Consider the following 25,820-nt stretch of genomic DNA (forward strand, 5'->3'; position numbering starts at 1 on the left):
TTCTTCACTGTATCCGATCGCTACCAGATCCTCATAATCATCTTTCTTTTGCTGAACTGGATCTATCTCCTTTTCCTTGGTCCCGGCCTCCGGCTTTTCCATAACTTCTGTTTCTATTTCTATTGGGGTTTCCTCCACAATAATTTCCATTTTCTTCGGGCTTGGTACAACAGTAAAAGAGGGCTGATTGTCCTCAGTCATCTTGGCTTTCCCTTTGTTTGCTTGCCCGTCTTTCTCTTGAGGTTCAGTAGACTCATCTACTTTCTTCTTCCCCTTGTCGTCCTTTTACAGCTCAGCTTTTAAAAGCTGTACTTCCTCTTCAGTATAAGGCTCGACAGGTTGCTGCTCCAGTATGGCCTCCGACTCCTCATAAGCTCTAATATATTGATCATATTGATCAACATGTGGCCTGGCTGAGCTGGTTCCGACTTTACTGGGGTCTGGCACCCACATTTCTTCAAAGTCCCCCTTTAGAGCTCTTTCCGCTCTAAACTGCTCTACCAGCCTTTCCATTCTTGAGGCTTTTTGACTTTTGGCTTGCTTGGGATCGGCCTTTTTCTTCGCTTTCTTCTTGAGCGGCTCGTCCACGGCCTCCTCAGGTTCTGAAACTATTTCTAGTTTTCAGCGTGCTCTTGTGGACGCCCTCTTGGATACTTCTTGCTATTCTTCTTCCTCATCGGCTTCTCTAAGCCACTCATTCTGGGAGGGAATCTGGGGCCCTTGATCCCTAGCTCCAATAGCTTCATAAGCTATTCTTGTTAGGATTTCTCCTCCTCCTATGTACTTTGGCTTCTGGTTGTGCATGGCGATTACTTGCTCGTGGATGTATTGAGCATAGTTCACCTCTTTTGGCATGTTGCTCTTCAGTGCCCATGTGATGGTTGTTGCAATGGCATGGGGTGGTGTAGTATACTTCTGCGGTCTTTTACTGCACACATGGAAAAACTGGTTGTATAATCGGCAAAGGGTTGCCGCTCGTTGATCTACCATATCTCCGTAGGTTGTATTTTGTTTCTTTGATCCATAGACCTCTATGGCTTCCCTTCTTTCTCTGACAGAACTCCCTTTGTTGTGCAGCTTCAATGCATCTGCAATGAGCTGTGGAGTGATCTGTACTTCAACTGTTTCTCCATCCATGGCTGTCAACGTGGCTTTTCCATCCTTCTGAATGGATGTTGCCAACTCATACACTCTTCTTGTGTCTATACCTGATGGTCTCGAAGTGAAGAACCTGTGTAAGTCAGCCTTTTCCAGGTATCTGCTGATGTTCTCTGATCTGCTATAATCCACTAATTCTCGTGGGATCATAGGCACATCTACCGATTGCCCTTGAGGATCTCTGAAGGTCCCCTGGTAGATCTTTATTCCCTCTTTTTCTAGTACTGCTTCCTCCACCCAAGTCTTGGTTGGCTTGAGGGTTTCTGTTGGAATATCAAAAGGTTCTGCTTCTGCAAGAGCGTCCTTGATGGTTGGTCTTTTTCTCTTAGTTGCCGATGACTTAGCGGAATCCATGGATCCTGTAACTCCAATTTCAGAAGTTAGCGTCTTTTTAGTACTGAAAGCCGAAATGAAGCTTTTAACTATTCAAATGACTTGAAAATTGAAACATGAGCTATTCAGGGCCTAAGGATGCAATGTAGGTGAAAAAATATGCAAACTGGGCTCAAAAACATGCTGGAGACATCATACGCGTATGATGTCTTTTGTGTCAGAATGACTTCATATTGGTTGTGCTTGTAGCTGATAGTGTATACATGAGTATCATATGCTTGGATTTAAGTTTGGATCCCATTTGGTCAAGTTTTGGCCAATTTAGTCCAGTTCAGGCTCTTGGCAAAATTTTGAAAGGGAAATGGATTTTATGATCCAAATTGGGTAAAACTTGGTGGATTACTTTCAAATGGCATGTAGAACACTTCTGTTTGGTGGTTGAAGCCCTGAGGTGTCAAAATCACATAGTGAGACATCATACGCGTATGATGTCTTTTAGTGCATTCTTGGACCAATTTTCTCTATAAGCTTGGTTTTGGCTTTAGATAGGCTTATTCAGTGGATTTATCAAGTTTGGATAGAATTTGGACTAAAAATGGCTCTGGAGACATCATACGCGTATGATGTCTTTTTCATCAATTTTTCATGGGATTGGTTCTGTGGACTCTCCATGTGCTAGTGAAGGACTGTTTATACTCAAATCTTGGTTTGGACTTGAATATGTTGGATTTGGGACAAAAATAGGCTTTGAATGAAGGATTTTCTCTTAATTGGGCTAATGGGGTGATCCACTTGACCAAATGGTTCCAAACTTCATATGTAGCATGTATTAGATATATATAATGGATGTATGATGACAAATGAGCATTTTTGGCTCTGTAAGTGCAAATAGACATTATACGCGTATGATGTCTTTTGTGTCAAAATGGTGCTTTTTGGTTCCAGATAACTTGTAGATGTGTTAATCAACAATCCTACAAAGTTTCAATGAGTTTGGAGTTATTTTGACAAAATTAGGACCAAAAATCAATTTTATGGCCTACTTTGCGTCGTTTTGGTTTTCCTTGAGTTTTCTAACTCCAATTCTCATGATACTTGGTTCATAGGATGTGATTAACATGTGGAATGAGGCTATGCACTCAAATGTTGAAATGAATGTGAAAATCATGCTGTGAGACATCATACGCGTATGATGTCTTTTCTTGAAATGTTGGTCTTTTTGTGCAAAGAATGCTTTGTGCTAGTGCCCTAAGCCCTGCTAACTAGTTTTCAACTTAAAAACTCATCAGTTTAGCTAAAAAGCCCCCTTATATGCATTTCAGTCTCCGAAGTTGTCTTTTTGCCTTGGAGTTGAATTTCTTCAACTTTTCTTCTCGAGAGTTGCATTTCCAGCTCATTGGATATGTTGTGAAGCCACCTATTCGGTTGAACTTGACTTTGGCTCCCCGTTCTCCATCTTTGTCCATTTGGTTGCCCGAAAGCGTCTTTTTCACCATCGGTAAGTGAATCAGCTTTCTTTTGGGTTTTGCTTGTAAACATAAGTCATCCATGTATATTTTAAGCTGCTTGTGAAGTTTCATGTCATTTGGTCGTCAATTTTAGCCGTTATGCCAAAATGACGCTTTGTGTGTCCGCAGCCGAATCGGTTGTTCTGACCTACTTTTGGTGATCCAAACCCGGAGATACTCCATGGTTGCATTGCCCTCGATGTTGTTAAGCTTCCTGAGAAGTTTTGTGTCGTTCCGACAACTTTTTTCTGTTTGCCTCTTGTAGGCTCTGTTGACCTAGGGTTTTTCCAGTCGTTCTTTCTTGAGCTTTGAGTGCTAGAAACTCATCTCCTATTCTAGGGTAACCCACCTCTAAGTTCTTGCAAAGTTTGGTTAGGCGGTTGTGCCCCTACCTAGCGTTCTTCCCCATTCCCCGTCTGCTCTTGTTTCTTGGTTTTGGTGAGTTTTCGCGACAAAAGTTAACGATAAGCATCAAAAGATTATGGCAACGAGTCTACCTCTCATGTCTGGTGTCCTCTGAGCTCTCGTAGCCGTCGTAGAAGGCGGTAGAAGGTCGGATGCTCCTGTGTGCTCTTTGCTCTCTCCAAGAAGGTAATAGTGGAAATGAGCTTGATAGTGAAGTGAAAAATACTTAACTTCGGGCTTCCCGGATCACTTGTTACCAAATTTGACATGTGCTCCTATCTCGTCGTGAAATGCACTTTAGGATTTGAAATTTCTCAATTTGGACTCCGTTTGACCTGTTTCTGAGAAATCTGTCCACTTTGCCAAAATTCTGTCATTTCGGGCTTTCCGCAACTTTTTCAGAATTGTACCCAATTTTTATCCTGGGTTTCCCTTGTCATGAGGATCATCACCGTCTATTCTTTTCTTTTTTCCGATCTCATTTCACCTGCTTTTTTATTTTTCTTTTATTTTTATTGAGAAAATCATAAAAAAATAAAGGAAAATAGCAAATTGAAGCCAAAAAATTCCAAACATACATGATAAATAGCTGGTAACCCTGTGTATATGAATATACACTTCTTTGTGATTTTTGGACTTGGATTACCACTTTTTTCCACTTTTTAGCTCCAAAAACACTCTTATTTAGTGATATTTACACATATAGAGACCCAAATTCATCATTTGATCTCTTCTTGTTGCAAAACAAGGTATATAAGGGCATAAATATTATCAATATCCGCAATCAAACATTAAAAATTGCAAAATCATGTAAGACACTGCCCTTGTAATATAATTTTTGTTTTTCTTTGTTTTTTCCGCTTGTAGCTGCTTTGTAGCTCTTGTATACCTCCCCCCCTCCTAGTCTGAGTCCTCCCGGACGACTATGAAGTGTTTGTGGGTGAAGCATTGTAGTTGTTTTGGTCATAAGTTCCCAATGCAATTGTAGAGCGACGATACAACATTCTTTCCAAAAAAGCTGCTCTTTGTTTGATTGAAGGATTGGTGGTCGGGTTTTGGGTTGGTTTTGGCACTTCGGTAGTAGAACCAGTAGATGGATTTTTCATTACCTTGTTGTCTTTTTTCACAATCCAAATCTGCTTCCGCTTTGCTTGTGCTTGCCACAAACTCTTTGCGACCCAAACCTGCTTTGTTCTGTGCGTTGATTTCCTCGCCTTGAAATACCTAGGAGTTTCCGTTGATTGTATTGAAGGGAGTTCCTGTTTACAAATCTTTGGGATCCAAATTTGCTTGCTGTAGCTTTGTGCCGTCATGAACTTCTTTGGAATCCAGATCTGTTTCACTGTCCTTGATTGTCGGGGATCACTTTGTTGTCTGGTATTGAAGAATCTGTTTTCCACCTTTGTGTTCTCTGGCACAACCTTTTTTGGTCTCCATACCAACTTTGACTCCGTTTTTTTCCAAGATTGAGCTGTTATATTATTGCTTGTCTTCCTTATCCACTGTTGAGAATTCCTCGTCGAAGAGTAATCCGGTTGTATAGAAATTTTTGGTTGCCATTGCTTCTGCTTTTTCTCTGGTTGTTGTTTATCTTTGTCTTTGGATTCGTCCTTTGGAGTTGGCTCTTCTCCTTTGGTGAACTTAACTGATTGACTTTCACCTTCGTATTTGATAAGCACTGATTTAGAACTCCAGTCAATCATTGCATTGTATTGCTTCTGCCATGGTTGTCCTAGCAATAATGGATGTTGTGCAGCTTGGTCTTCAACCACGTAAAACATATGAGGATACACATATTGGTTAATCTGTATATGTAAAACTGTGCATCCGACAGTTTTGATTGCATTCTCAGAGTAACTCTTTAACTCTTGCTTGGCAATTTGTAGTTTAGTGTCATTTGTCAATTGTCTATACAAACTGAGTGACAGTAGGTTAGCTTGAGCTCCTGAATCCAATAGTGCTCTGGCTTTAATTTGGTTGGTCCCTACTTTGCATTCAATGATGGGTTCTTCTTTGTCATTCCCCATTTCTGCTCGTGCCCTGTCCACTCTAGATCCTTAGCCACCCTTAAGGTTGAAATCAAGAATTCTATTGGTAAGATAGCATTTAGCCCAAAAACCATGTTATATGGGGTCGTTCCTATTGATGTTTTATATGCTACCCTATATGCCCATAATGTTGAATGCAACTTCTGGTCCCAGTCAGTTCTCGACTCAGATACAATCTTCGTAAGGACCGTGCATATGGTTTTGTTTGTTGCTTCAGCTTGTCCGTTTGCTTGTGGATGATACGGGGCTGATTTCCTATGGATTACCATGAATTCATCTAGAAGGATCTCTATCACTTCATTTATGAAATGTGTGCCTCGATCACTCACAATTTCTATTGGCAATCCATATCGTACAAAGACGTATTCATATAGAAATTGTGCCGTGGTCCTGGCATCTGCTTTTTGAGTTGCCTTTGCTTCGACCCACTTTGTTAGATAGTCTGTAGCCACAATGATGTATTGTGCATGAGTCTTATATGCAGGAGGCGAAATGGGTCTGACATAATCAATCCCCCATTTTGCAAAAGCTCTTGCCCCCATCATTGGTCTAAGCGGCATATCGTCTCTTTTAAGTGGTACTTTGGTCCGCTGACAGTCATCACACCTTTTAACGTATTCCTCAGCGTCCATATGTAATGTTGGCCACCATATTCCTGCGGCTAAGACTAGTTTTGCTGTCTTATCGCCTGAGAAATGGCCGCCACCCACTCCTCCATGAGCTTGCTCTAGGATTATCACATACTCAGACTCTGATGCGCAAATCCTAAGCTGGTTGTCTTTACCTCTCTTATAGAGTTGATCTCCTATTAAAGCATAATCTCTAGCTTCTGTCTCTACAGATTTCTGACGAGCTTTTGACGCTCCTTCTGGGAAAGTTCTATTTGTGAGATATTCAACAATATACTGACTCCATTCTGGAGCGATCATCATCTGATATAATGTTGAATACTCGGCTGGAGATTTTGATAAACATACAATACATACAGTGACATATTCATGTACGCTTTCTTTCATTCCTGGCCAATAGACTCCCAATTGTAACAAATTCCTATATGTGTTCCTTCTTGAACAATGAAATGCACAATCCTGAACATGTGCTTCGCACAGATATATATTATATTCCTCAGGATTGATGCATAGTCGTAAAACATGATCATTTTCCAATTGATACAACCTTCCTGCAATCAATTGAAGATTCTTGGATTGCTGAATAGCAATATGTTTCAGGTTGTATTCTCTTCTATCGAACTCTCCTCCATAGGTTAATAGGTCAACGACATTTTGAGACCACTTAGGTATCATTTCTATGTTGAACAAGTACGCGTCTGGCATGTCGTCGTCTACTCCTATAGGGTCTTCTCCATTCGTCAATCGCGAAAGATGATCAGCTCGAAGATGTGTTTTTCCCTTCTTTACTACTACCGTGAAGTCGAATTCCAGTAAGATAATGAACCATCTCACTATTCTCCCGGTATTGCATGGTTTATTCACTAGGTAGAGCAAGGCTTGGTGATCCGTAAAAAACACAAACTTGTTGGCTAGAAGATAATGCCGAAATTTCTTCACAGCATAGATCATTCCTAATCCTTCTCGCTCTGTTGTGGTGTAATTCTTCTCTGCATTGTTGAGCTGTCGACTGGCGTAACAGATAGGAAAATCCATGTTTCCTTCTTCTGGCTGAGCCAGAATACATCCTATTGCATATGCAGAAGCATCTATGTGCACATGGAATATCTTCTCCCAATCTGGTGATTTCAAGACTGGAGCAGTAATGAGTGCCTCTTTCAATTTCTTGAACGATTCCTCACACTCCTCTGTCCATTCAAAGTTCACTATTAGCCTGTAAAGTGGTTGGCCTATTATAGCGTACATGTAAATGAATCGTCTATAATATCCACAATGTCCCATAAAGCTCTGTACTTGTTTCGCATTGGTTGGTTTAGGCATATCCACTATAACTTTTATCTTCTCTAAATCCGTGGATATTCCGTTTTGTGAGACAATATGTCCCAGAATTCTGCCATGTTGGACCATAAACACACATTTCTCAGGATTGAGACAAATGCGATATGTCCTACATTTCTCAAATACTTTTCTTAGGTGTTCTAGATGCTCATCTCTCAGTAGAGAATGTACACATAAGTCATCCATGTAGATTTCTAAAAACAGCCTTAAGTATGCTTTGAAAGCATGCGTCATCAACCTCTGGAAGGTTGCGGGAGCATTGGTTAGACCAAAAGGCATAACTCGATAAGCATAAATTCCCCACTCCGTTGCAAAAGCTGTTTTATGTTGATCTTCCAGTGCTATGGCTAGCTGGTTATATCCTGAAAAACCATCAAGAAAGGAGTATGCTGTTTTCCCTGATACACGCTCTAGAACATGATCAGTTATCGGCAGGGGATAATTGTCCCTGATTGTTGCAGCATTCACTTTCTTTAAGTTGACACACACTCGGAGTTTTCCGTTCTTCTTAGGTACTACCACAATCGGAGATACCCAATCGGTGTGTTCAATCTCGTATATGAATTCAGCTTCCATTAGCTTATCTATCTCTTCCTTGATTCGCTTAGCAAAAGTATCATTATATGTGTATGGTCTCTGTCTGCTAGGCTTTGCGTCTTGTTTCAGTGGGATTGAGTGTTGGCATATCGATGGGTCAACTCCCTTTAAGTCCTTATAAGACCATGCAAACACATCCCTATACTCTCTGAGAAGACTCAAAAGTCTCTCTTCCTCGCTTGGAGACAAATCTGTGGCTATGTACACCGGTCTAGGCGTCTCACATGGAGCTGCTAAATCAATTTTTTTTGCATCCTCCGGTCCGTCGTAAGATTCGTTCTCCTTCCTCTCTCGAATAGGTGGGGTTAATATCACCTTCCTATCCTCTATTGTGAATTTCCTATAGTGAGAGGGAACATCCATGTTTTCCTTGATTTTGACGTTTTCGTCCTCTCCACTCTCCATTTCTGTCGTCCAAACTTCCTTCAGAGTTTTCTTGAGCTCTCTGTACTTGTTTCTACGTTCTAGCTTGGACTCCGTGTGTTCTCTGTTGCGCTTGTTCTTTTCTGATTTTTCTGTTTTAGTTTTCGTTCCATTATTTTGAACTTGATTTCTTGAGCCTCTTTTGTCTTTTCGTAAGCTCTTTTGATCACTGCCTCTCATTCTTCCAGAAATCTTATCCTTAACACAATCTTCAGCCTTTACTAGCATTAGGAATTGATTTTTTCCTCTTATTCTAGGCATCGGATTGGTTCTAACCCCTTTTGTTTTTTTCTTTGCTCTATAGTGTTTCTGGCGTTGTTTAGTTTGGTTCGAAAAATCATAAAATCGAACATCCATTATAGTTTCTTCGTTTCCGCTGGAATTGTCCATTGACTCGTTGTCTGCTTCATTTCCCCACTCTAGATGATTGGGAATGTCGTGAAACACCTCTTCTTCATCTTCCTTTTCCAGTGTATCGTTCTTTTCAGTTTCTTTTTTGAGTACAGTTCTCAACATGAAATACGGAACCACGTCGTACCCGTCCTTGTCGCAAAATTTCGTTGTGGGACCATCTGGAATTGCACAAACATCTAGGGTTGCTAGAATGTGTGTCCATTCTAATGGTTCAAACGTGTCCTCTGGAAAGGGTTCTCTTACATAAGTTTCGTCTTCGATAGCCCTTTCTAAAACACATTCTTCTCGTTTCAGACTTCCACATTTCGAAGCTCCACACATCCATAACTCCTTGGGTTTACCTAACCAAGCTGGAAATTCGGATCCCGCCAAAGTAGCTGAATCAAACTCCTCTACCGGTGTTCGGTTCACATCTTTGTAGCTATGGTCTTTCAGGTTCACACGTGTAGTGGTTTCCATATTTCTCAGGTATATGTGATCGTAGCCCCAATCCTGGACCATTTTCAACTGTCTCATGAATGGTCTTCCCAGTATGATATCATAGTTATTCTCCTTGCCAAAATCGACAATAGCAAAAGTATGTTCGTATTCAATGCCGCAAGAAGTCACTACGACTTTCTCTAATAAACCCATAGGTTTCTCCATGTGTCCATCTGCTAATTGGAGTTTCAACCTAGTCTTCCTTATTGCTGGTTTTCCCCATTTTTTCCAAGTTTCTTTTGTAGCTATGGCTACACCTGCTCCGCTGTCTAGTATTGCCATTGTGTTCACTCCTTGGAATTCAACTGGTAAGGTTGTATTCCCCTCTTCACCTTCGCAATACTCTCCGACCTTGTTTAAGGGTACAGGCTTATAGTTCTTTTGTGGCTTGCTCAGCTCCTCAATGCTCTCTTGCAATCTCGATGTTGGATCTTTTATCCCAAATTTCTCCAAGCATTTTCCTACAGTGGTCCACATATGTGGTCTTAGCCTCAAAAGCTCAGCTAGAGTGATAGTGCATGTCACTGGTGTTGACAAAATCTCTATCAATCCTTGCGAGTCCATGACTTTTTCTGATGAGATTTTTCGTGAGGGAAGTGCTCTAATCTCGGATTTTGCTTCATACTCTCCTAAGTATGAAGGTAAAGTTTTCAGTGAATGAGGTTTGCTCTCCATTGTTCTAACAGAGCCCCCATCTCCCCAGTAAGATTTCAGATCCAAGTCCACTTGAGATCCTGCCTCAAATTCCACTATGGGAGGATTCCTAATGTCCTTTTCCCAATTTGTCTGATTAGCTTGGCAACTTAGCTCGTTTGCAAAGTTTGCCTCTCTCACTTGTTTCCAAAATTCATTGTAATCCTCATCTTTTCCGTAAATCCTCTGTATGACTGGATGAAAACTCTCTATCTCTTGATCGGTTGTGTTCAATACTACGCGGTCATCCCTTTGTGTATTTTCAGGCTTTTGTGCACTGGGAGTCTTTTCAGCTACCCGTGAAACGATAGTCTCTTGCTGAATTGGGTTTTCCTTTCCACAATTCATTGTTTCTTTTGGTGGTTCTAATAAGGCTTGTGCAGTCTCGATCATTCTCTGGCACATTTCAAGTCTCTGCTTTTCCAATTCCGCGTTTGGGTATGTCATCCACCTCTGTTCTTGTGTTTGGTTGTTCTTTAACCTAGCTTCGTAAGCTCTCATCAGTGCGTCCAATGGTTCGTGTACTGTGTCGACTAGCACTGATCCCCCTGAGCTTAAGCTCGTTGTTTCTTTGATACTCTTTTGTTTCGTTCTTTCCGGGCTCATCTCTCGTTTCCGGTTTTGACTCTCAAGTTTTTCTAATCTATTTTTAGTTCGCTTTAGTTCCTCAGCTAGAATAGCGTCTTCACGTTCTTTTCTCAACTTCATGCGTGCTTTTCTAGCTTTCCATGTGTTTTTCTGACTCTGCGGTCCTTGACTAACCACTTCAGTCGCTAACTTTCCATTCTCAGGTTCTCTAGTGGTTTTCTTAGTTTGAGCTCTAGTAACAACTTGCGTTGGTATCAGAGTTTCGTTTTCAGACCCACTGCTGGTAGGAATAGTTTCTAGCATATTCAATGTCGTCTTTTGCACTTTGTTTGGATTCTTTAAACAATCCTCAATGAAGTGAGTAACCCCACACTCAGTGCAATAAGCGTTAATTCTAATGATTTCCGTATGTGGGCAAACATTCATCAGATGGTCACCTCCACACTTGTAACAGGGTCCTAGTGCTGGTCTTGGTCCCATTTGATTCGTCCTTTGTGGATAGGATGGTCTCTGTCCTACTAACCCTCCATGAGCTATGAACATCAAGGTTCTTGCGTCCAAATTGTATCTCTCTTCATCAGAAGCACTTGTAATTGTTGGTATTCCAACATTCCCCATCATGCCCCATGGTTCTGGTTGTTTTGGTTCTTCTGGTGGGTAATACACTGTCGGAGACATGTGTGCACCCGATTCTTCATAATAGGCTTGAACAGGCACTAAGGCTTGTTCTTCCTGATTCTCTAAGGCTGGTGCATATCTAATGCCCACTGGTCTTGCTCCTGGTAAAGGTGGTTGTTGTCCCAATACCGGTTGCGGTCTTTCTATCCCCATAGGTCCTGGTACATTTCCCGTTGGGTATCGAGGTACTGGATGTACTTGAGGTGGTGCTAATTGAGCAGGAGGTGCGTACTGGCGCTCCCTTACATACCCTTTGTTGTAATAACACTCCTCTGTTGGATGATTTGTCCATTTTTGCTCAATCGCACACCATTTCAGGGGTTTTGGCAATGGTTTTTGGTATGGTGCCATCCTTTTTAGAGCATCTTCTATCATTTGCTCTACGTTTGGCATGGTTGTTGTTTGAACATTCTTTTTAGTGGTAGTCTCGCTCGCTACGGAGGAGGAGCTACTGGATGCAAAATCTGTATCCGCTGACACTTCTCCATAAACCGTACAGTTATCCACTAAGTACAATGCCTCTCTCGTTACTTGCTCGAAACTTGTACAAGCTTTCAAGTGCAAGTCCTTCTTGAGAGTGTCGTTCCTCAGTCCCTCAATAAAGAGAACAGATAGTCTGTCATCTTGTGGTCGTTCACGTACTGGACATCTCTCAATGTATTGTTTGAAGCGAAGTGAAGCTTCCTTCACCTTTTCGTGTTCTCTCTGTTTAAAAGCATATATTTGTGAGACCGTATTGTGCTTAATCCCTCGTTTTGAGAATTCCTCAGAAAACTCTCTTAGCAAATGGTCAATGTCATGGAATCCCCCTATGTTCATTGGTTGAAACCATGTCAATGCAGTACCTTCTAGAGTAAGACCAAATCCCTCGTATTGTGTATGGAAATCGGTTATCTGCTCAGCTCTTAAGACTTGCTTAAAGAGTGACACATGTGCATACGGATCTCCTGAACCACCATACTTCTTTTGCACACACTTGGCTACTTGAGATGGTCTCATACGTCTATGATCTGCTACCAATCTCATTGCTCCTGTGTCTCGGCTAAAGCTTTCTCTAGCATCATGGACTTCATGGGTTACCCTTGTCGGTTCCCCTGCCCTGAATCTACTACTGGGAGGTAAATGTGATGGTTCCGCTTCAAACCTTGGACCTGGAGTGGTATAGGTGGGGATTGGAACTGCACTACCTCGATTCGTCTCCATTGACTCTCTGGAATGTAATGATCCCATTGGTCCGAGCTTCGAGTCCCAAGGTTGACTGAAAGAGTCAGCAACCTGCGTTCTTTGTCCTCCTGTTGTCATTGAGTTTTGCACTCCAGTTGTTGGTGCTGGTCTATGTGAGCTAGAAGTAACATAATACTGATGTAGTGGTCCCCCAAAGTATGTATATCCTTCTAATTCTTTCTTGCCCATTGTTGAGTATTGCCTGCCATACTGAGAGATCTTACGAGATTTTCACCGAAAACTTGGAACACTTGAACCTGAACAACAGAGGAAATATGGCAGCAGGATCATCAAACCCTTCCGCCACCATGAAGCTATTGTTCATAAAATACCAGTACGACAATGAGCAAGGTGCCAAGATCTACAAAGATGGAATGGACCGCTATTGTGTAAAGATAGAAGATAGACCTAGTGAGTTCAAGGACTTAGTGCCTGTGAGCTATAGCGGAGATAGATATCTAGATGACGAGGGTACCATGTACTTGGTAGTCCTAAACCCTAACATTGTGGACAAGTGGGGATTGATGGGCACCAAAGCCAAAATAGATGAAGAACTCGAGGAGAAAGCACCAATAATGAACTTCCCTAATGCGAGGTTAAGAAGAGAGAATGAAACTACAAGGATCAACACTGATAACATCTATGTGGGGCTGTACAAATATAATAATGGGGAGCAAGATCTCTATTATAGATGTGAAGAACCCTACACCGGAGAGTTGACAGACAAAAAAAGACTCTATGTCTTTACCTACACAGAGGGATCGGAAGTGAAAATTGCCGCTTACGATACAGGTTTAACACATCAATACAAGGGTACTCACAAAAATTGAGTGAAACTCAACACCATCTTGACCACAAAACTTCAAAACTGGTGTTTTAGAGTTTGAATTCAGAGACAGTGGCAAGAAGGCTTTGACCAAATGTCCAAACAATGCCAAAATTTGTCAATGCACTACACAAGGAGAGGCTGAACCAGCTGTGGAGAAAACTTGAGGAAAATGCCAACAATGGAGAATATGCCAAGTCTATCACGATAGACTAGGGAAATTGCTGTTAAGGACCTTTTCTTTCAAATTTCCCAGAGGGAGAGCTTTATCAGAGCCTATACATCATACACACCAAATTTCAAGGCATTTAGATTATTGAAAGTCAATCTAAGGCCCAAATAGAGAATCAGGCTCTGACCAAAATACTAAAATGGGACCAAAACCCAACCCAAGTGTCCAAACTTCATAAAACTTGAGGGATAGGCTTTAGAGAGTAACTGGAACTCAAGGGTGAAGTCACAATTTTGAATTGACTTGTGCTGAGCAAATTGTTAGTCTATCGCGATAGACTAAGAAAGTAGTGATTTATTTTGCAATTTGTGACTATACTGCTAGGACATACTCTCCATATAGATCCCAGCCATCATTTCATATTTGAAATTGGACCACCAGAAGACTGACTAAGGGGTTGCTGTACATACTTGAAAGATTTTTGTGATTCAAGGAAAACCCTTGTGAACAGACTAACCATACTTGTGTAGATCCCAGAAGGAGATCATCACAAAGCCGCACAAGGAGTCCAGGTAAGATTTAAGTTTGCAGCCCAGCTTTCATTCTTATGTATTTAAGGTCGGGAGCCTTTGTTAAGTCAGGAGCTAAAAGTGTCAAAAGTCAAGAAAGCACCACGTCCACCGAAGAGAGTGTAACTCAGACGAGACTAGACCCATTAGCACCGATCATTGAAGAGGGTAGTGATACTGACACTTCATCGGAAAAGTCCTTCTTCATGATGGGGAGTCAACAACTAGGAGGGTTCAACGGTGAAGGACCAATGCCAAGGGGGAGCACCTCCCTACATCCTTTAAACGAAACCAAGTTCACTATAATCTTCTTGGAAGGAACAAACTCGAGGGGAGCCTTAGTTTATTCTGACTATCGCGGACGCAAGTGTATATGTATTGAAGAAAGACCAGCTCAGAGACTAGAGATAATTCGAGTCTATGATGATGGAGACAGATTCCGAGACCAAAAGGGGAACCACTATCTGATAGTTAGTAACCCTGAGGATTACAACAGATATGGAGATAACGTGGCAAAAGGGAAAATGGTTTCAGAAACGCAAGAACTGCCTCCTAAAATTGATCGACCTCGAGCGCTCTTTATGTATGATAAGAAAACAACCAGGGTCCCAACCTATAATGAGAATGCGGGGATTTACAAGCATGAAAGCGAGGGAATAGTCTCATACTTTTGATGCAAGGAACCCTACCCAAATAAATTAAGCAAAGACAAGGTTCTTTACTTATTCTCTTATGAAACTGCTATGGGGAAGGATATTGTTTTTGTTGACAGGTACGGGCGAGAATACAAACGTATTCTCCCAGAAGAGGTTGAAAAGGCAACAGTTCCGGGAGCATCAACCTATGGACCCGACGAAGTACCAAGAGCCAACTACACCCCTAGCAAGTCGAAAAATCCCTTTTCAGAAGAGTATGATGCTACCTCACATTCTACCCGACAACCGACGTTCAACTACCAGGACCAACCAGCTACTCAGCCATCATTGCAGGCATGGCTTCAACAGAGTGCTACATTAGAACAAGACCAAACCCGAGAGGGTTATCAAACCGCACGAGGGCTAAGGGATTTACAAGAACCAACACTCTATGCACAGTATCAAGGAGAGAGTAAGCCAAAGACTCAGGGGTCAACTGAGCCTGGAAGACCACCCCTAGAACGAGTTTGAAGAGATGAACCATCTCTTGCGAGAACTGTTAGAAATTATGGCTTAGGAGCACCATTGGGAGAGGAACCTGGCCACTACAGAAGACCAGAGGAGGTATATCGACTAGGACGGGGAGATCCCATGATGAGATTTGTAGACCATCGTAGAATTATACCTTCTCAAGTGCAAAAATGGGTAAACAAGAAATATACGGGAAGCAGGGATCCGAGAGATCATGTAGCAGCCTTTGTGTGTGTAATTAGAGCTGAAGAGGTGTTAGACTTTCCTACCCAATTTGTAGGATTTGGTTTAACCTTAGAGGATGATGCTGCTACATGGTTTGACTCAGTGGACCGAAGAGACTTTGGGTCTATGGAGGAAGTGTTTGACGAGTTTATCAAAGAATTCTCACAAAGGGGAATAGCTCATAATACCGTCTCACAAATCCATCAATTCAAACAGAAAGATGGAGAGTCTGTGCGAAAGGCAGCCCTCTGATTAAAAAGATATGTTAAGTTTTGCCCCGTGGAAGAACTGCCAACTCAGTCCAGACTTATGCTCATATTTATCCAAGGACTAAGGAATGCAGATCTCCAGAAGGACTTACATATGAAAAGGAGCGCGACGTTGAATGATTTAACTAAGGAGGCTCTATACCTTGTGGACAATTGTGCGGTCTACAAAGAGGGTGAGCTCAAGGATCTTGACGATGATTCCTCCTCGCAACAAAGCGGAAGCAAGTCTGCTAAGACAACACCGAAAGGAGAAGTAGCGGTGAGCCAAGAGCAGCTTGTAGAGGAAGTGCTTAAAAAGATTAACTTGTATTCCAAACCACAAGCTAAACAACCAAAATGGTGTGCGATTGAACAAAAATGGACAAACCATGGGACGGAGGAGTGTTATTATAACAAGGGATATGTGAGAGAACGACCATATGCTCCGCAAGCTCAGGTGACATCCCCTCAAGTCCCACCGATGCCTAGATATCAGACAGGCAACCTACCAGGACCTGTAGGTGTAGAAAGACCACAACCAGTGTTGGGACAACAACCACCCCTACCAGGATTACGACTAGTGGGCCTAAGATACACACCCACAGTAACTGAGTCGGATGAGAAGGATTTGGTACCTATGCATGCATACTACGACGAGCCCAATGGATATGCGACAAACTCTGTCTATTATCCACCGGAAGAACCCTCTACACCAGAACCATGGAGCATGATAGGAAATACAGGACCACCAACTACTGCACAGGCAGCGGGGAAAGGAAGATATAAAAGCTTGGATGAAAGAACACTGTTGTTCATAGCCAACGAAGGCATGAGCGGGCAGAAGTTTGCACACCAACAAAGAGGAGCTCCAGGAGCACCTCAACAGTCTAAGGGACCATGCTACAAGTGTGGTGGAGACCATTGGCTGAGGGACTATCCTCATGATGAAATCATTAGGGTCAATGCATGTTGCACCGAGTGTGGAATTACTCACTTGATCCCTGATTGCCCTAAAAATCCGAGCAAAGGAGCAAAAACTACCTTGAATATGCTGGGAGCACTGCCTTCCAGTGGAGGGTCAGAAAACAAAACTCCAATTCCTGTTAAGGTCTTGACGAGAGCCAAAGCAAGGAAAAATGACAATCAGCCCAAGAGTAACGATGGAAATCAAGAAGAAATCAAGACTGACAAGTCTAGCGTCAGTTGTGATAATCCTTGGAAAGAACGAAGAGCAAAAATGAAAGCTAGACGTGAGCGAAAATAGAAAGATGTAGAAGCTGAGCTAACAATAGCTCCAGAGTAACTTAAACAGCAAAGAGAGTCCGACTCTCTAAAATCAACGGAGGGACCAAGAAGTGCAAGCTCAGGAGGGTCGGCATTGGTAGATAAGATCAATGAACCCTTAGATGCAATCTTGCAAGCATATGAAGCAAGATTGAAGAACAGACAGACTCTAGAGCAAAGGTGGATGACATATCCATATCCAGAGATAGAAAAACATAGACTAGAGATGTGCAAACAACTGATTGAAACTGCACAAGCTTTACTTGAGCCTCCACCTATGGAAGTGGGGGATAGAGTAATCAAACCACCAAACAATGAAACACCTTACAAAACCGAACAAAGGGTACATGACAAGATAGAAAACGTTAAATCCTTGCCGAATGTAGAGGATGCAAGAATCGTGCCTAATAGCACTGATGAATCACTGAAAGATTTTCTACCATATACCCCTATGGTGGAAGAAAATTGGCCTGAAGAGCTATGGGAAACGGTGAGAAGAGCTCAAGAAAAATATGAGACAAAAACAGTCGAGTTAGCACCTTTCTCGGAGTTGAACTTGAATAAGCCTTCATGGGATTTAGACGTTAAATCATTTCAAGGGGATAATGGTTCAGTTGAATCCGAAGATAGCAGAACAACATCACTCAGAACTTTGCCACCATACATGGGGGACTATGAGGCAAGGTCAGAAATTCGAAGAGTACCTTCTCAAAGAGTAGGCGGGTCAAATCAATTGGACACTAAAATCTTGACAGACTTGTTGACCACTCCGGTCAAGTGTACAATCACATTGGCAGAATTGTTAAAAGTTAGGCCAAGCATGTGGACGGAAGTGGGAAAATGTCTTGAAAAATTTGGTATAAGGACGCCTCTTAAGTTCTTCGAAACCGAGCTTAATGACACAAAACTGAACAAAGTCAACACTAGACTAGTGCCACTCAACAAGGTTGGAGAGTATTGTGAGGGAGAAGACGGCAACACAACCCTACCAGTTGAGTATAACGGCATAGAGACTAAGGCCATACTTGATAGAGGAGCTGGCATTGCCATTCAGACCAAAATGCTATGGGAAAAATGGGAAAAACTAGCAATACGAACAACTAGAATGAAATTGCAACTGGCAGATGGGCACATAGAAAGGCCTATAGGATTGCTTGAGGAAATTGTGGTATCTTCCTGTGGCATAGAGTACGAACATACATTTGCCATAGTAGATTTCGGCAAGAAGAAAAACTATGAAATTATCCTTGGTAGGCCGTTCATGAGGCAACTCAAGATGGTGCAGGACTGGGGGTATGATTTTTTGTATCTAAGACATGCTGAAACTACTACACGAGTAAACATGAAAAATCATAGCTACCATGATGTCACGAGAACACCTGTGGAAGAATTTGACTCAGCCACCATTAGTGGATCAGAAGTCCCAACGTGGCTCTGTAAGAAAAAGGAGATATGGATCTGTGGAGCATCTCGATGTAGTGAATTTGACCACAATAAAAGGACACTAAAGAGGGTCTTGGAAGACGATGCCTATATATGAGAACCCTTTCCTGAAGAGAATCTCGAACCCCTAGAATGGTCTCAAATTTTGGCTACATTGGATGTATGCGTCAATGAAGTCACTCCCACCAAATTTTGTGACGAGAATGGCTACGATATCATACCATACTACATGTTGAGAAAAATTGTCGAGGAAGACGAGAACGATGGAGATACTGAGAATATGAAGATCAATAAAACAGAAACGAAACTTGAGATTAAGATAGTGGGCTATGTGGACATCTCCACTAAAGAAATCAAGCAAGAGGGAGAAGAATTTTATGATTCTTCTGATCAAAGTGAAAACAAGGATAATGCAGATGATGAGAAGTCGGAAAATACGGAGGGAGACGACCATCAAGATCAAGACAATGACGTCTTCTAAAATTTCCCAAACCAAAGTGAGAGACACCAAAAAAGATACAAGAGTAAATGACACCATAGCAGTCTACCAACTAGGCTGAGACCTATGCCGGAGTTCAGGGTTAAGACACATTTCCTTATGAACATTCATGCTGTTGATTGTGCTAAGGATAAAGTGTCAGGAAGATTTCTTAAGGTTGCTGAAGACTCAGGATTTAAGTCCAGACTGTTGAAACCTAAGAAAACCAGCAAAGCAAAAAAAAAGAGTTGCGACAAAAAAAGTGGATGTCTCTTGTGGTCCAATTATGACGAAAATTGAACGAAAAACGAGATACAATGAATTGAAACAAAAAATTAAAAATGTATGGACAACTGAAATGGAAAGTAGCAATGGAATGAATGCTAGTGATGAGAGTAAAAAGATAGACGTACCTCCTCACTATTGTAAGTACACCATTCAAGAAAGAAGATTGGTGGTTCAACAACCAATGAGAGAGCCTAAATCAAACGAGTCCTACGATGGGCCAGAGAATGCCAAGAAAATAGACTTAGCAGAGCCAAGAGAAAGTTCTCGACCTGCTTACATTGCCACAGATCTAAGCCGGGAAGAAGAGGACTTACTGATCAAAACACTTAAGGAATTTCGTGATGTATTTGCATGGTCGTACAAAGATTTGAAGGGGGTGGATCCTAACATTTGTGAACATTCAATCCCTCTGAAGTCTGATGCAAAGCCAAGAAAACAACGTCCATACACGTATAATGAAACATTCGCCAAAAGGATAAAGGAAGATATAGACAAACTTATGGAGGCTGAATTTATTAATGAGATAGAGCACATGGAATGGGTGTCCCTGATAGTGGTGGCACCCAAGAAAAATGGGAAATTACGAGTGTGTGTGAATCTCAAGAAGGTAAACGCAGCAACAATAAGGGACAAGTACCCTCTTCCTATCACTGAACACGTCCTGGAACGAGTAGTAGGCAAGCAAGCCTATAGCTTTATGGATAGATTCTCTGGTTATAACCAATTGGGGGTCAAACTAGAAGATCAATACAAAACGGCGTTTGCAAAAGAATGGGGTATATATGCGTTTAGGGTAATGCCATTTGGCTTGACCAATGCTCCAGCCACATTTCAGAGATTACTGACACATGCTTTTAGAGAATACTTGCGAATATTCTTGGATATTTACATGGATGACTTGTGTGTCTATTCTCTATTGAGAGAAGACCATATAGATCATCTTAGAAAGGTATTCGAAAAATGTAGAACGTATAGGATTTTCCTCAACCCGGAAAAATGTGTATTCATGGTCCGACAAGGTAAAATCTTAGGCCACATAGTATCGGCTAATGGAATTACAACTGATGAAGACAAGGTAAAGGTGATCATAGAATTTCCAAGACCAAACACTGTACGAGAGGTACAATCATTTATGGGACATTGTGGATACTACCGACGTTTTATCTACATGTACGCTGTAATCGCAAAACCCTTGTATAGTCTAATCACGCTCTTCATTTGGACCAATGAATATGAGGAGTCATTCCAGAAACTAAAAGATGTACTGGTATCTGCACCAATTCTAAAAGCACCAGATTGGTCAAAGATCTTCCATGTACATGTAGATGCTTCGGCATTTGCAATAGGTTGTATATTAGTACAACAAGGGGAGGGTAATACAGATTTTCCGATCAGTTATGCTAGTAGACAACTCAACAGTGCAGAAAAGAATTATACCACCACTGAAAGAGAAGGATTGGGTATGATATATGCGGTAAAGAAATTTCGGCATTACTTACTTGCGAACAAATTCACATTTTTTGTGGATCACCAGGCGCTCTTGTACTTAGTAAACAAACCTTGTAACACGGGACGAATTGTAAGATGGTTCATTGTGTTGCTGGAGTTTGATTTTACGGTAGTAGTTAAGAAAGGAAAAACTCATCAAAGAGCAAATCACCTTTCTCGATTACTACATGGTGAAAAAGCTATTGGGATAGATGATGATCTCCGAGACGCATACCTGTTTAATATAGAGATGTTACCAAAATGGTCAGAGCAAATTATTCCGTTGCTGACATATGGAATGAATCTTGACGACAAGCACACAGTGGAAGACGTTAGACAAGCATGAAATTATACAATGCTTGCAGGAAGAATGTACCATCATGGACATGATGGGATTCTGAGGTTGTGTATAGGCCCAGAGGAGTACGAAACGTATCTAGAGGAAGCCCATACACAAACAGGGGGATTCCATCAAGGAAATCAAATGACCTATGAACAAGTAAGAAGACTTGGAGTGTATTGGCCAGGAATGGCAGGTGCTGTAGCTAATTACATCAAGAAATGCAACTTTTGCACATCCAATACCACTGTGGATTATGCCACATTATACCAAGTGACAGTAGCACCCGCATGGAGTCATGCTATTGTTGAATATTTGACTAATAAGTAGTTGCCAGGAGATTGGTCTAAAGCCAGACAAAAGGCTTTACAAATCGAAGCGAATAGGTATACCCTCATTAGAGACCAATTGTATAAAAGAGGAACTGATGACCAATTGAGGTTAGTTCCTCATGAAAATGACTACTTTCCATTATTGGAACAAGCTCATGCAGGCATAGCAAGAGGTCATTTTTCAGCAGAGAGAGAGAACCGTAAAAATCATTATGGTTGCAGGTATATGGTGGCCGACCATGATTCAAGATGCAACAGAATTCGTGAAAAGATGTGATGAATGTCAACGCACTAAGGTACCAGTTAAAAGAGACGAAATGCCTTTAAGACTAATGATGAGTGCTCGAGCATTCGCTAAATGGATATTGGACTTTGTTGGTCCTATTACTCCACCAACGTATCGTTCACAAGTACATATATCATAGTGGCCACGGATTACATGACCAAATGGGTGGAAGCAAAAGCCACAACGAAAGCCGACGCTAGAACCACGGCACAATTCTTATATGAATATGTGTTTACACGTTATGGCCTTCCCATTGAGCTGGTGAGTGATAGAGGGACACACTTTGTAAATGAAGTTATCCAACATCTCTTAAATGAGTTTATGGTAATTCATCGCAAATCTGCACCCTACCATCCACAAGCCAATGGTCAAGCAGAAGCGACAAACAAAATATTGTGCACAGTTCTTACAAAACTGGTTAGTGAAATAAGAACGGACTGGGATCAAATGCTATATTCGGCATTGTGGGCATATAAAACAACACTCAATGCTACACCATTTAATATGGTATATGGGTTAAATGCAATATTGCCTATTGAATTTTTGATTCCCACACTAAGGGTAGCCACACAATTGGACTGGACAGGGCATTAGCTTTCAGAACGGTTAGAGGACCTTGAAAAATTAGATGAGTTATGACTCAATGCTGTAGCAACCATATATGCAAAAAAAAGACAGCAGAAAGAGTTTTTTGACAAACATGTCAAGAACAAGGACTTTAAAACGGGTGACTATGTCTTAGTATACACCCTTAAACAGCATGCCAAAAAGCTAAAGAAAAGGGGAGTGGGGCCTTATTTAGTCCAAAAAATATCGTCCAGCGGAGCAGTAAAACTGTCGACTCTAGATGAAAAAGACATGCCGAACTGGATAAGTGCATGTCGTTTAAAAAAATATCATCTACCTTTAACACCGGAAATGTTGTTTCAATTGCATTATGGAAAATCCTATAGACAAGAACACCAAAGAATTCAGGACCAGGCACAACAAGAAGCCAAGGAACGCATTGCTAAACAAAAGCAGTTTCTCAGGACAATAAACATGGTCACCCCCAATGATGACTGGCGAATATCCTCTTTCGACATTCCGAACAATCGAAACGGATATACAAAACGAAGAAGTAGAAAATACCATAACAGACTTTAGGGCTCAGGATGATAGCACCATTGACAACTTGGAAGATACGTGGTGTAGTCCTTACATAAAAGCTTATGCAAGCACAGAACAAGTTGAAATCTATGCATTGATTGACGCTGGAGAAAAAATGAGTGTCATCAGCTTTGAGCTCTTTCAGAAACTTGGACCAATGAGGATGATCCCAGAGACACACCGGTTGAAAGTAGCATCGGGTGATGAGGTGACCACATTGTGGTCTATTATATTACCAATCACAGTGCAGGCACACCCGTACACTACAAAGTTCCATGTACTGCCACCAAGTAGATCAGCAACGCCGTGTATCTTAGCAATGTCATGGATGAAAGCTAACAGGGTATTCATTGATTTGGATACTAATGAAGCACTGTTCCGAAATGAAAACTTTTCAGAACCCTTCTTATCATATGACCAATACATGTCAAGGAGGAGACAGGAGCCAATACAACCGCAAGGCATTGACCAACAACAAACAGAGTTTACATGTCCAGAAACGTATTATAAAAAATCAACAACCATGTTGGGAACCAGGCAAGTTTGGGTACGACGTACAGATCTAGCTGAGGCACAATTCCATCAAAAGAGGAAATATAAAGTTTGGATAAAGCAAGACAGCCTAAAAAAAGGGGGCAGAAGAACAGACAAAACACCAAAAGCCAGCAAAGATTCAAAGAACCATAGTCAATCGGTCAAATACGCAACGGACTATAGTGGTATGGCGGCCAAAATTACCCATTCAGAACGTGCCAACAACACAAGTATGGAGGCCAAAGATGACCACCGAGCAGTTATCTACAACTGTCAATGCCAAGCCACATCATGCAATCAGCACGAGGAAACAAGCAAAATCCACAACAATAACTACAAGGATCTATAAGACCCACGTCATCAAATGGAAAAGAAAGAATGTTCCACCAGAAAATGCAACAAAATATACGACAATATCGACTTCAAAGAATCCACATACGCCAATTCAAAAACAGTGGAAAACAATCAAACAAAGAGCGGCAGATTTACAACTTCTCCTTGCAAAGAAAATATGCCAGCCAACTCAGGCTACCACAGGAAACGTCAACGACAAATGCCAATAAGAAAATCGCTTATACCTTCCTCTTACACCGCATAAATTCTTTCTACATGCATTGACTGTACATGCATATAGGGCTACATTACAAGGCCTGCATTAGCACGAGTTCACACCCATGCACAGCAAATACCCTTGACGATACCCTGTCGTCCGGGAGGACTCCAACTAGGAGGGGGGGAGGCATTCCAAATGCGGACTCACGTCATATATTAGAGGGCAATGTTTGTGATCAATTTTTCAACCATTTTTGCATTTTATTGTGTGATTTTGAAAAAGAATATGCCCTCATAATTAATCGGAATTGGGGACCAAACGATCATACATGAGCCCCTAGGGATGTGTATATACTGTAAAGAGAGTCAAATCTGGCCAAAAAATATCGAAAAACAACAAAAAATAGGCCAAGGTTGACGATTATGAGTGAGAATGTACATAGACGCGAGAAAAGTGAGCTACAAAGTGTTTTGCTCTTCATTGGTATTTTTATAGGTTAGAATTGCTATTTTCGGGTGATTTTGGGATTTATTTGCTTTATTTTAGCCATTTTCTAGCAAAAATTATAGAAAAAAATTCGTATTCCAGATGGAAACACAACAGAAGAGACGCCTGATCCGAGCAAGGTAAAGAAGACACAGAAAAAATAGGGACTGCAAAGGTGACAGGGCAAAAATGACCACCGTCATGACGGGACCTCGAATAGGAGAAATCTACAAAAATTGTAGAACTGAAGCAACCGAGGTCCAAATCAGGAAATTTGTGAGCCTAAACTGCATCTCGCAAAAAGTTATGGCCACAGGTAAAAGATGGGAAAATTTTGTGTCGGAGTCTCGATTACATATAGAGAGGCTAGGCTAGAAATCTCTCATTTGAGTCATTTTCCATTGTGTGTGTGTGTGAGAGAGAGAGAGAGAGAGAGAGAGAGAGAGAGAGAGAGAGAGAGAGAGAGAGAGAGAGAGAGAGAGAGCTCCCTACAGCAGTTGAGACTTCCAGGAGCTCGTCCATCACTCACGGTCACCAGATCGACATCAGATATGAGAGGTATGCTCGTCAACACTGACTTTAAGTGTTGTTTACTTCAGTTAGTCGCAAAACCTCGCCAGCATCACAATCACAACCTGTGCACACATATGGTAGACCAGTTATTAGGGAGACCTAGAGGCCACCAAATGGAACCAAAAATTGAAAGGCACAATGCCTATAGCTTAGGGATCAAGCCTATGACCTTGGAAAGCGTGAAGAAAGCCGCCCAGAAAACCCTAATTTCACAAGACCTGCAAAAGGGTACCTGAACCAAAGTGATCGGAAATGAGCCAAAACTCATAGGCAGCAAGCCAATAACCTCGACAAACCGATTGAATGGTTAGACCATGAAAAAGTTCGTCAAAATGGAGCCTAAAGTCCCTATCTGACGAAAACTGCTAACGGGCCGACCAAGTGACAAAATGACACCAAATTTAACAAGGTACATCCAAAAGAGGTCAACTACGAGTTGGAATGTGTCCACTCAAGAAAAAGATCTTCCACTAGGGCAAATGCCAGCAACAGGCCAGAAAGATGTCCAAATGGTCGTTCTTGGTGATGTAAACACCAAAACAACAACTGACTGCTTTGACGGAAGGTCAAAAGGAAATAAAAGACAGCCGGAGTCATACAATGACCAAAAGGAATGGCGACCATCACCTAAGTGGTCTACTTCGACTCCAAAACTAGCTAAGTGCTGCAAACAGGGAGTACACTCTTCTAAATTGATTAAAACCTGATGTGTGTGTCTAGGAGAGCCTTCTAACACCATTGTGATCAACTAACATCAAAAAACTTGTAAGAATGACTAGGTATTTAGTCTATCGCGATAGACTTGCTATTACAATTAGACAAGTAAAATTTTGATTTTGAATTCATGAGGGGTGCTAACAAGGA

General features: G+C 41.6%; 1 pseudogene; it reads left to right on the plus strand.

Annotated features, from left to right (window-relative positions):
* Positions 1 to 14,607: 14,607 nt before the first annotated feature.
* The window catches only part of LOC147428467 (uncharacterized), a 38,949-nt pseudogene continuing 27,736 nt past the window's right edge, over positions 14,608 to 25,820 (plus strand).

This window comes from Adiantum capillus-veneris, chromosome 23, assembly GCF_014529385.1.
Source record: "Adiantum capillus-veneris isolate H3 chromosome 23, ASM1452938v2, whole genome shotgun sequence".
Taxonomy (NCBI): domain Eukaryota; kingdom Viridiplantae; phylum Streptophyta; class Polypodiopsida; order Polypodiales; family Pteridaceae; genus Adiantum; species Adiantum capillus-veneris.